Source organism: Impatiens glandulifera, chromosome 1 (assembly GCF_907164915.1).
Source record: "Impatiens glandulifera chromosome 1, dImpGla2.1, whole genome shotgun sequence".
Taxonomy (NCBI): Eukaryota; Viridiplantae; Streptophyta; class Magnoliopsida; order Ericales; family Balsaminaceae; genus Impatiens; species Impatiens glandulifera.
In genome coordinates, this window is record NC_061862.1 from 102,575,050 (window position 1) to 102,588,281 (window position 13,232).

Consider the following 13,232-nt stretch of genomic DNA (forward strand, 5'->3'; position numbering starts at 1 on the left):
CAATTTAGCAAGTAGGCAGTAGTGTTGATAGTTTATGCGTAGAAGATTTTTGGCATCCCGTCGTGCAATCTCATGCTTTTAGAATGCTCGTTCAATTCATTCATTCAACTATTCTATTTTCTTGAGGAGTTTGGGGAACACTCTTTACCACATTGATCCCATTTTTAGCACAATACTCTTTAAAATCTGAATTGATGTACTCACCTCTATTGTTGAATCTCAAACACGTAACCTTCTAATTTGTTTCAATTTCAACCAAAGTCTTCCACTTCTTGAAAACAACAAATAAATCAAACTTGTTCTTCATAAAATAAACACATTTTTCTTGTCGAATCATCTAGAAACATCACTTAGTAGTGTGATCATCAATAGAAGAAACATGTGCAAGTTCCTAAACATTAGTGTTTACCAACTCTAGCCTTTCTTTCTTGATCTCATTTCCCGTCTTTAATAAATTTACACGTTTTTATTTTCCAAGAATGTAGGTTTTACATAACTGATGTTCAACATACTTTAGTTTTGGAATATGAGAATTCTTCATAAATTTTTTCATCCTTTTTTTTCTCTCAAATGGCCTAAACTGTAATGCCATAACTCGTTGTTCTTCGAGTCATCAACAACAATAACAATGTCTATAAATGTTGACGACATGTATAACGTTCTAGTTTTGTGATCTCGAGCAATAACTATTGCTTATTTAGTCAAATTTCATGCACTGTTTTTACAACTGAAATTATGATCTTTGTCATCAAGCTGTGTAAGAGAAATCAAATTGCATATTAGACCCAGAATGTGTCTAACCTTATTAATCTTTCAAACATAACCATTTGTCATTTTCAATTTAATATCCTTCATTCCCACAATATCTAGTGGCTCACTATCTACAAGATAAATATTCCCGTAGTTTTCAGCCATATAATTCTCCATTAAATCTTTGTGAGCAGTGGTGTGGAAAGACACTCCCGAGTCCAAAACTCATGAATCTATCGGGTTATCAACTGATAAAAGAAACGCACCAGTGACAGTTTTTATAACTACGTTGGCTATATCATTTTTATCATCACATTTCTTCTTTAGTGCTTTGCCATCCTTTTCAAGTGACCCTACTTACACAATTCCAACAATCAATTCGCCTACATTTGGACTGACTCCTCATGCACCGACATAGACCTACTCTTACCTTTGTTGAAGTTATATCATTACCTATGTCCTTGTTTTCAAGATTTAGGGTATAACCTTTAAACCTTTTACTCGAATCATTTTAAGAACCTCTTCAACAAGAATACAATCTATAACTTCAATAAATTTCAAATTAGAATATTCAAAAGAGTTACTAATTGAGTCCCTCATAGGTTCCTAGTTATTTGATAGATATGCTAACAAAATTAGGGCACTAACTTTGTCCCCAAATCAACTTCAACCGATAACAATTGATTCACAATTGTATAAAATTCATTCAAATAAGTAGTGACATAAGTACAATCAACTATTCTTTAATTTAAAAGTCTTTTCATTAAATGTAGGTTGTTAGTAGATTGTTTCTCATACATATTAGAGAGGGCATTCATCAGACCCATGATGGTCTTCTCCTTTGCTACGTTGTAAGAAACAGTATTGACTATTATTAATTAGACAATTCCTAAAACATGTTTATCAAAAAGTTTCTATTAGATTCATCAATCTTCTCTAGTTTCTCATACAAAAGAATATGAAACTTCTTTCCGTAGAGATAATCCTCAATGTGCATCCTCTAAAACGCACAATCATCAAATCTTTAAATTCCATGACATATACTATTCTCGTATGTCATCGTTTCAAATTATTCAATCTATCCTAGAAGCTCTAATGCCATTTATAAATATTTGATTCCCTAAATTTGACCTACTTGAAACGATATACAAAAATGCAAGAAAATAAGAATACAATAAGACAAAGATTTATAGTGGTTCACTTAAAGAGTTACATCTACTTCAACAGCCACTTGATTTCAATATAAAGAAGAACAAATAATACAGAGTTTTGCCTCACATTTTACCTCTAGAATTCTGTCTCACCATTAAAACTTTTTAAAATAACATATTTATTGGGTAAAACATTAAAATAGTAAAACTTAAATAACTCTTGGTTAGGCCCAAGCCCAGATCCGATAAACTCTACATAAATTAATTTAATTAGACTTTATTATAAGTGTAGGCTTCACAACTCAACAAAAGTCTCATATCTATAATAAATTACTATATTGTCAATTATTATTGCATACTAGAATGTGGATATATGGAAGTCCATTTCAAATTATAAGGTTTAGAGTTGAATCCCTAATCACATGGTTTATGCATATCATTTTCTTGTAGTTAGTTCAGGTGTTTGTTATATGAATCATTCCAACCATATATTTACATTTAATCAATTTAGCCCAAACACTATCTTGCTCAGATACAAATCTACTACACCATTTGCATAATAAGGCTTTATTAAAATAAACAAGATCATTGATTCCTAGCCCCTCTTGCTCTTTTTATTAATTTAACCATATCCCAACTCACTAAATGAGAAAATAAGGAATTAGACGATCCCCATAAGAATTTACACAAAATTCTCTCCATCTTCACGACCATGGATTTTGGGAGGACAAATAGAGACATCATATAAATTGACAATGAAGAAAGAGCACTCTTAATAGGAAATAAACGACCTCTATTAGAAATCATCTTACTTTTCTATATGGGAAGTTTCCTCTCCAACTTATCGATGATCGGGTCTTAAGAAGATTTGGAGCTAGCTTTAGACCCTAGAGGGAGCCCGAGACACGTAGACGGAAATGTTCCAATTTTAAATTGTAGAATACATGTCAATCTAATCTTTCTCCTAGACGACAATTAATTAGAGAAGAAGATATCGAATTTATCCAAATTAATACGCAGTCCCAAACATGCTCTAAATAACCAAAGAATATCACGAAAGCGCTTGACATTTCTCTTAGTAGCCTGAATCATGCAAATAGTGTCCTCTAAAAATAATAAAAGAATATAGATCGTCTTGCACTACACTCCACCCCACGAAATAAACTCTCATTCTTAGTAGACGACATCATTCTAGAAAGGCCTTCCATGACAATAACAAATAAGATAAGGGAAAGAGGGTCCCCTAGTCTTAAACCCCTTGAACTCTCAAAGAAACCATGAGAGCTCCCATTCACGATAATAAAAAAATCCATCGTCCATTTGCAAAATCAAATCCATCCGATTCATTTCTTACATACCCATTCTACCCACAATATAAAAAAGGAAATCCATATTACATGATCATATGTTTTTTCGATATCGAGTTTGACAAAAGCACATTTATCTCCCTATAGAGTTAATCGAATCAATACACTAATTGGTGATTAGTGTCGCATCGAAAATTTGACGGTTTTTGACGAAAGTCATCTGATTTCTAGAGATAACCGTACTTAAAATTCCACGCATTATGTTTTCCAAATATTTCGAGATAATCTAATAAAATGATGCAACCAAACTGATGGGTCGAAAATTCTTCAAGTCGATAGTTCCGACTGCCTTACGAATTAGGACAATCAATATAAAATTCTAAATTTCTCAAAAGATGAAAGTCGATAGAAGTGATTCATAATAGCCATAATATAAGCCTTAAGGAACTCCCAAGCCTTACAAAAACAAAAGTAAAACCGTCACTTCCGGTGGACTTATCACTACCACAATCCATTATTGACGCCTCCACCTCCTCGATAGAGAAAAGAGCAAGTAAATCGCTTTATTACGTTGTCTCGCTCCAATATCATCCTCTTTACATAGTTCAAGCAACTCACTCAATAGATGAACTTCGTAGAAATTTCTGTAATAAAGAGATCACGAACTTCCACCGCACCATCAATTGATAAAATTTCACGACTTAGAACCTCAACCTTGGAGGAAAACAATGCACGATCCCCCACAAACCAACTTTTTTGCAACTTCCATAAATTTGTAAGCGTAATAAATAGTGTAGAGGATGAGGGGCCAAACACGACCTCCCTCGCCCACCACCCTTCCAAATTTGATATAAAACCATCTCTATCAACCGCTTTCATTCATATCCCCCACAAAAATAATAGGTAGATCTCAAATACTCGTCACCTCCACAAACTAATTGAAAAAATCAGACTTAAGGTTAGAAAGCACATGTACGTACACTGCAAAAAATACCCAACAAAAAATTATTCTCACAGTTACGAAACTGAATACTATCCAAATATTGACCTATATTAATGCCAATTTTCTCAAATAAATCCTCATTCCATGTTACCAGAATCCCACCTGATGCCCCGACAAAATTAAGAGTCTCTCAACCACACAATCTCCAATTACATAGGTCACGAATAATCCATTGATTCATATGCTGCATCTTAGTCTCGCTAAAATAATAAATATCACAATTCAAAGTGTCAACGAAAGACTTTATCATTTTGCGCTTTGCATTATCGTTAATCCCACATACATTCCATGCCACAATTTTTTAATCATTAAGGTAAATTAATTATAATACACCCTATTAGGCTTTGAAACACATTTTCCATCAATAATATTACCATTAGGCAAAACAATCTTCTTCATTTCACTATGAGGATAACAATATGGAAGTGGGGAATCTCACAAATTTCTGACCAAACCTCATTCTCACACTTCAAAACTTAGTTTGTATTTATTTGTTTTAGAAAATCTAAGACAGACTCATGGTTGCGACAATAATAAGCACATTTGTGTTGTTGGCCATTGCAGGCCAAATTCACGGGTCTATGTTTTCAAAAGAAAGTGGAAAAATCACAGAGAGTCTCTGTGTAGACAGTATCTAAATTCATTGTTGTCTCTTACTCGTTGCTTGCAACACGATCAAGAATATACATCTGATTGAATGTATGGTTAAAAATGAAAGGTCAGACGAGTTATTACCCGAAAGTTTATTTTTTATTTTTTTATTGTGTCCTCTTAATTTTATTTTTATTGTCTTTTGAATTTATTTTTTGTGTAACCTCTATATTAAATATAAAATATTTTAAAATTAAAAAATAAATAAAATTGAATTGACTACTTTTAGTAGTTTAGTAATTCCCAAAGAATAAAAGATAAATAATAAAGAATATAGGTTGGATATGGTCGTAATATTATAGTAATATATACAAGATTATTGTAATAAATATTATAGTAATATATACAAGATTATTGTAATAAATATTATAGTAATATATACAAGATTATTGTAATATAATATAAAAAAAATTAAATCCATCATATTTTGAATAATTTAGAAAAGGGAATAATATAAAAATATTGTGGAGATAATTTGTTTCTATAATAAATTAAAAATACAATTATTGGTTATACAAAGACCTACGTAGTTTTATATATTTGGTTATTTATTCTTAAAAAAAATTAATAACATGATATAAGATAACAAATAAGGCAGACCAAACAGGACTTATTCTGCACCTATATGTATTAATGTAGTTCCATCTTAAGAGATACCATTTTATTAAGGTTATTTTGAGATATATTTTAATATTCGAATCCATTCTTTTATAAAGAGGGAAAAGATCGTACCGAATATTTTTCTAATCATTTTTACAGCATTTTAAAACATTTTCCTCATATTTATGTATCTTGCTTGATATATATATATATATATATATATATATATATATATATAACATTTTCCTCATATAGTTAGTTAAAAGTAATAGGTCGGACCATTGGTTGTGCTACAAAAAAAATGTAAGACCACCGAAAATATTAAAAAATTAACAAGTTGTTGTAATATAGTGGTAAGTATTTTCGCCTGTCATGCAATTAACTAGGGTTCGATCCCCGGAAACGGCATTAACATTTTAGTTAATGATTTGATTGTTATTTTCACCAAAAAAAATACACGTCGTTATAGTATATAGTGATAAGCATTCACGAGTTTGATCCCCGACATCGACATTAATACTTTCTTATTATTTTCACCTAAATTAGTGTATTAATAACCAATTCATAACTAAGACTACAAAAATGAACATCATAAAAAATCTAAACAAATATCAAACATATTAAATCCAAAGTAGAAAATCTCAAATCTTCGATATTTATTTCTTTTTTCATCATTTTTAATTATTTTATTTTTATATTGTCAGTAAACAATTGCAGTCTGAAAATATGCGGATTGATGTATCAATGGGTAGTGTGAAGACACTTATTGCATTCTTTAGAGAGTACAGAGAAGTAAGGTTTGAGAATGCATTGTATTGTGCCAAAGAAATTGCTGTTGAATTGTATATTGATCCAGTGTTTTCAGAGAAGAAAGAGAAAAGAAAAGTTCTTAAGAAAAATCATTTTGATGAGATTGACTTTGAAAATCAGCCATCTGAACCACCTATCGAAGAATCAAGTCAAGAATCCTTCAGAATTCCTTACTTTTTATACATAATTGATGAAACAATCGGTTCATTGGAGAAAAGGTTTGAGCAATATGAGGAGACATTTGGGTTCTTATTTACGGTAGAGAAACTAAAGTCCTTGGATTCTGTTAACCTAAAAAGAAGCTGCAACAACATTGAGAAGAAGTTGGAGAATTGCTACACTTCTGACATTAACGGTGAGGATTTATTAAATGAATTGAGACTATTACAAAAACATTTATCAAATGAGCTTGATTCAACTAGTGCAATCTTAAATTTCTTTAAAAGAGCTAATTGTCATCCTACTAGTTGTCTTGCATATAGAATTATGTTAATAGTTCCAGTGACAGTAGCATCAGCTGAAATAAGCTTTTCAAAACTAAAAATATTGAAATCTTACTTCCATTCGACCATGTCACAAGAAATACTAAATGCTTTGGCTTTGATTTCTATTGAACATGAGTTCTTGGAAAAGCTTAACTATGATAGGTTAATTGATGATTTCGCATCTAAGAGTGCAAGAAGATCAATTTTCAGAAAATAGTATTGCATTGACTGATTCAAATTGGTAAAATTCTAGTAGAATTTTATTGCATGTCGTGTGTTTGTAAAAGATTTCAGACTTTTGGTCAATCCTTTTGAAGACAATGTAACAAGAGCATTTGTTATTGAAGTAAAGACAGAATCACAAGAATCGTGTTTAATCTTGCTATTGTCTATGGTAGTAACTCAAGCACTGACAGAAGACTCCTCTGGAATTGTCTTAGAAACTGGATCAGTATTGATAAATCTTGGGCTGTCCTTGGTGATTACAACGTAACCAGAAACGAATCTGATCATAGCCCAGAATCTGAAATTACTCGGGATATGATTGACTTTAATGACTTCATCAGAGATATGGGTTGTATCGAGCCTACCAATTCTGGTAAATTCTTCACTTGGTCTTCTATGAGAGGGAATGAGAAAATTAGAAAAAGTAGAATTGACAGATGTCTGGTAAATGAGAACTGAATTAACCAATTTCCGAGAAGTCAACTTCATGTTTTGAATCCTGGTATATCTGATCACTGCCCGATTAAATTGTTCTGGGAAAAGGAAGAAAGGTTCAAAAGGTCCTTTAAATTTTTCAATTTCTGGATGGATAATGATAAATTCAAGGGTATTCTCGAAAGCGTATGGTCAACAGATGTCAGAGGTTCCAACATGTACAGAGTTTCTGAGAAGCTTAAACTCCTGAAGAATCATCTCCAAAGATTTGACAAGAAGAAGTTCAGCAATATCTCCAATAGAGTTCTGGCTGCTAGAGAAGAACTGGAAGAGGTTCAGAAAAAGTTATTAAGGGATGATAGTGATGAACAACTCAATGAAACAGAAAGATATGCACTTGAAAACTTCAGGAAGCTGAGTCTGCTTGAAGAGAATTTTGTTAGACAAAAATCAAGACAGAGCTGGCTTTCATTGGGTGACAAAAACACAGCTTTCTTCTACAGAAAATGTAAGGCTAGAAACATGAGAAACAATGTGTACAGGTTGAAGAATGATGATGGTGAATATGTTCAGGGTCAAAAGGGTGTCCAAGATCTGGCTATTGATTTCTATAAGCAACTTATGGGTACAAGAAAGCAGCATCAAAGTCATCTGAATACCTTGTATCAAATTATTGATAGGAAAATCTCTGCAGAAGATAGTCGCGAGTTGATAAGGGTGGTCACGAAGGTTGAGGTTAAAGAAGCTCTATTTAGTATTGATGGGAATAAAAACCCGGGTCCTGATGGGTTTAATGCACAGTTCTTCAAAGATAATTGGTCGGTTGTGGGTAAAGATGTTACTAATGGGGTTCTGGAGTTTTTCAAAAACAGGAAGATGTTAAAGCAATGGAATACAGCGGTCCTAACCTTAATCCCCAAAACTGCGGTACCTGAGAAAGTACAAGATTTCAGACCAATTTCTTGCTGCAATGTGATTTATAAAATAATTTCTAAACGTTTTAAAAATGTTATAGGAAAAATAATAAATCTTAATCAATCTGCATTCATCCCCGGTAGAACAATCTCTCATAATATTCTTCTCATGTAGAGCCTATTAAAAGGCTACGGGAAAAAGAAAATATCCCCGAGAGTGACTTTCAAAATAGATATCAAGAAAGCTTTCGACTCTGTTAGATGGGAAGCCATTCAAGACTTTTTGGTTGTTTCTGCTTTTCCTATGATTTTTATCGACTGGATTATGCAATGCGTTTCATCATCCTGCTTTGTTGTTAGCGTCAATGGAGTCCACAGAGGCTATTTCAAGGGTGAAAACGGGGTAAGGCAAGGGGACCCCCTCTCTTCTTACCTTTTCGTAGCTATCATGGCGATCTTTGAGAGCATCTTCGCGATGTTCCGAAAGAATCGTCCATACATCTTTCACCCATTCTGTGAGGTTGAGGAGGTAACACATTTATGTTTTGCTGACTATTTGTTCATTCTAGCGCACGCAGACGTTGATTCCATTAAAACTATTAGGGCTGCACTAACGTTTTTTTCTGAGGTAACAGGTTTAACTATTAATGAAAGCAAAAGTGTGGCATTTTATGGAGGCGTGAAGAACGAAACAAAGCAGAACATCTTCAACATCATGGGCATCAAGGAAGGCAGCTTTCCCATAAGGTACTTAGGAATTCCGTTAACTGCGAAGCAGATCGAGATCTCACACTGCAAGCCGCTGATTGAAAAAGTAAAAAACACGATATCTGGCTGGGCAGCGAAAAAACTTTCTTATGCAGGGAGGATCGAACTTATCAAAACCATGGTTATGGGCATAGTTGGTTATTGGGCGCAGTAAATGGTCATTCCAAAGAAGGTAATGAAGGAAATCGATACACTGATGAGAAACTTTATCTGGGGTAGTAGTGGAAGAGGAGGAAAGAAAGTCAAATGGACCTCTTTCTGCAAACCTAAGGACGAGGGAGGCATCGACTTGAAGAACTGTATCGAGTGGAACAAGGCTCTAACCTTCAAGCATCTGTGGGCTTTGGAGCGCAATCAGGAGTCACTATGGATCAAATGGGTGCATACGAGATTTATGAAACACGGAACCAACATCTGGACCTGCAAAATTCACGAAGGTATGAGCTGGTCTCTAAAAAAGATTCTTAAACTAAAAAGCGATATTGCAGATCTTTATGACATCCGACTAGGGGACGGGAAAGACACTCTATTCTGGCACGACCCTTGGTTTGAAAACCAGCCTATCATCGACAAGGAGGAGTTTCAAAATACTCGTATCATAAGGGACTGCACAAAAGCGAAAATCAGAGACATCAAAGACGGGAATTGGAACTTGCTCTTAAGAAGAATTCCAGAAGGAAAGAGGATACTTGATCATATAAGTAATATACAACTACACGACAGACCGGATATTCATGAATGGAAAGATGAGGACAATGGGAAGCTGGTATTGAAGAAAATATGGGAGGTAATCCGGGAAAAAGCGTAGAAAGTAGAATGGGCTCCTCTTGTATGGTCAACGAAGATTATCCCTCGACACCAGTTCATCCTATGGCTCGCCTTCTGGGAAAGACTCAGCACACGTGATCGTATCAGTAAGTATATGAGCATCCCGGATGCGAGCTGTATTCTATGCATAGGAAATGAAGAAACCATAGATCACTTATTCGGGAGTTGTTGTATTGCTTAGGAGCTTTGGGACAGATTTTATAAAAACTTGGAGCTGATCGGTTTCCCGAGCGAATGGAATGAAATCAAAGAAGCGGCAATACTCAAAGCCAAGGGAAATAGATTTGCAACAAGCGTGTTCAAGTGCGGCTTTGGAGCAGTGGTGTATAACATTTGGCAAGAACGGAATGCAAGGGTGTATGACAGAACCCGTAGAAGCATTGACGAGTTATGGAAATATATTGTATCGGATTGCAGCGCCCTCGCGGGAACGTGGAGAGGAATTCAAAGCACGGAGCAGAACTGGAATATCTGCAGGAACTGGAATTTACCGTTTTTTAAACTCACTAGAATTGAAAGCATTGTAAACAGATAATTCATTTACGTTTTTAGCTTTTATTCAGAATGTTACGACTTCAAAATCATTCTAGGCCTGTTTAGAATGATCTCTTAAACTCGTGGTTTTTTTTTCCCGTTTTTGGGAATTTTTAATGAAATGACGCTAAGTCGTTTTTTACAAAAAAAAATATTTAATAAGCTTTACATAAAATTTGCCTTGATTTTTTTTTTTTTTTATCTTTTTGTTATTGTGATCTTAATTGTTGGTATGCGTAGATATTTATTTATGATATTATGTTTGTAATTTTGGTGTTTTTCTTTTTTTTTGAGTACTTAGGGCCGCATTTGATATCTCCCATAAGGCCTTCAAACATATTGGGCCAACACTAAAAGGTAATATACTTATTTGAGTTCAATGTGAGAAAAATTTTAATATGTAAGTTTCACCGAGCATGTACGTAATTATTTGTTAGGAATTCGATCTTCATGTAGAGTTTTGTTCTTTATAAAATTTCAATTTAGAGCATTCAATTCTTCGTGTGGATTAATTATAAAAAAATTATTTTAAAAAAATGTGATCTTTTGTCTACAACCATCCTAACCTCACCATTTCACTACATTATGCTTTGGCTTTTAATAACTTTTTTAATTAATCTATTTTGTGTATGTCTTTCTAGGTTTTAAATTATTTTTTATTAACTCTCGCCAAATTTGTATTATTTTATAAAGTTTGTGATTAAAGCAGTTAATAATTATTTTCAACATGAACAGAGAAAAATTAAAGCGGGGTGACGATTGTTCCAACTTATCCATGTGTGCAAAGGAAGAGAGTTCATCTTGATTGATGGATGTGTCTGATTTATCTATATTTGAAAGGATTGTGGATTCAAGTCCAACTCAAGTGGTGGATGTGTCTGATTTATCAATACCCGGAATAACTCATGATCCAAGTCCGACACGAGTGCTATATTTGTATGCTACTAATATGCTGAAAAATATATATCTTATCTCTTCAACCAGTTCAATATTAGAAGTTACACTTCAACAAGGAGACAATTACTTTGCAACAATTAAATATGAGGTCCATTTTTCTCTTCCATTTTTTTTCTGTACATGCCATATTATACATTTAGCGAATACAATTTAGATTTTCATAGAAACACTTACACTTTCTAAATTGTTTTGATTCTCTTGTAGGGTGACTAGGGTCTATATAAAATTGTAACATTATCAGGGTTGATTTTGCCTATTAGGCAAAACACAATCGGCTCCACAATAACGGCCAAACAAGGAGGATTGATGGTTGTATTTGAAGGTGAAGATGGACGTTCTGTAAATAGCTTAGTTTCAAGCTCACTAATAGCCTGTGAGAAAGTTGAGGTGCTCATAAAAAATATATTTTCCTCTTAAATTATCTACTTTTTTGGGTCTATTGGGTGAAGTCTAGCTAATTGAATTTTGTTCTTACAAAGTTAAATGTGAAATGAGATTAGTGTTCATTTTTTATTTGGGTTTAGCTAGTATATACTCGTCCAGAACCAGTGAATATAAAATATGGGAAGAGATGGAATCAAGCGAGTCCATACAACTTTTTTTACCGGTTCTAAGTGGTTCAAGTCCCAATTTTCAATCTATCTCACAATGGGTCAGTAGTACGACAAATTCTGTAGCCGAAAGAGCCAAAGTGACTAGCAACAATGATGATGTTATCATGCCGGAGAAAAGAGATTGAAGATTGAATTAGTTATGTTGAAATACTTTATGTAATGTTCTTTTTAAACTTTCATAAGATATTTTTATGTTTTCAATCTTAGACTTTTTTATGTCTATAATATGTTATGGATTCTTTAAGAATAAGAAATGTTTATTTGTTGTTATAGATTTTTTCTAAATAATTTTAGTAAAAAAAGGGGAAAAAATAAGTCTTACCAAATAATTTTTCTAATTCTTATTAGTTATGTTAATCAATAATTAGTTTTTATATAATTAATATATATAAACAAGTTTTAGTTTAAATAATTATTGGTCTAAATAATTATTTTTTTTAGAAATGACTTACGCCATTAATTAAAAAAACCAAAAAGGTAAAAGGAGTACTAGAGCTAAAATTAAGCTTACAATAATTTGCTCAAAGTCAACACACGAACATAATATCAAAATACAAAAGTGAATAAGCAATAAAATAGGCAATAAATCAACTAAAACAAGACGATAGAGGTTGATTTCCTCAGACTCGTCTCTCTTGTCTTGGTCATTTATTTCCTTCTTTCTTGTCACTCTTAGGTCTTATTGGGATATATTTCCGGATAGAGTTTCGGCTTCTTCGTCTTCGCTAGCTTCTCTTGTCACTTTTTTTTCCATTTGGGATTGAGTTTGGAGTTGAGCGTATAAGTTGTTTACCTTAAGGTGGTTTCTTTAACAATGTTGCGGCTTTCTTTGGTTTCGGAGCTCATGGTTTCGAGATACTTTGGCTTTCACTATCATCCACGTCAATGTCGGGCTTTTCGAACCTAATCATCCACTACAATAGTCATCCATGATGTCCATGATTACAGATGTCGAGCTGATCCCTTGGACAAAGCACTTCCATGAAAATTAGTGGTTCTTCAAAGACTACGACCTCAACCCCATCATGAAGTTCCTGAAATACGAAGTAAACCCTAACTTCATGATGGAGATGCAACAATGGTGGAATCCTGATAAAAAATCCTATGTCCTCGGTAGTAGAATCATATGCACTACCATATAAGAATTTCGGGTTATCCTAATGATAAATAACATAGATATTATACATCAAAAGTCATTTA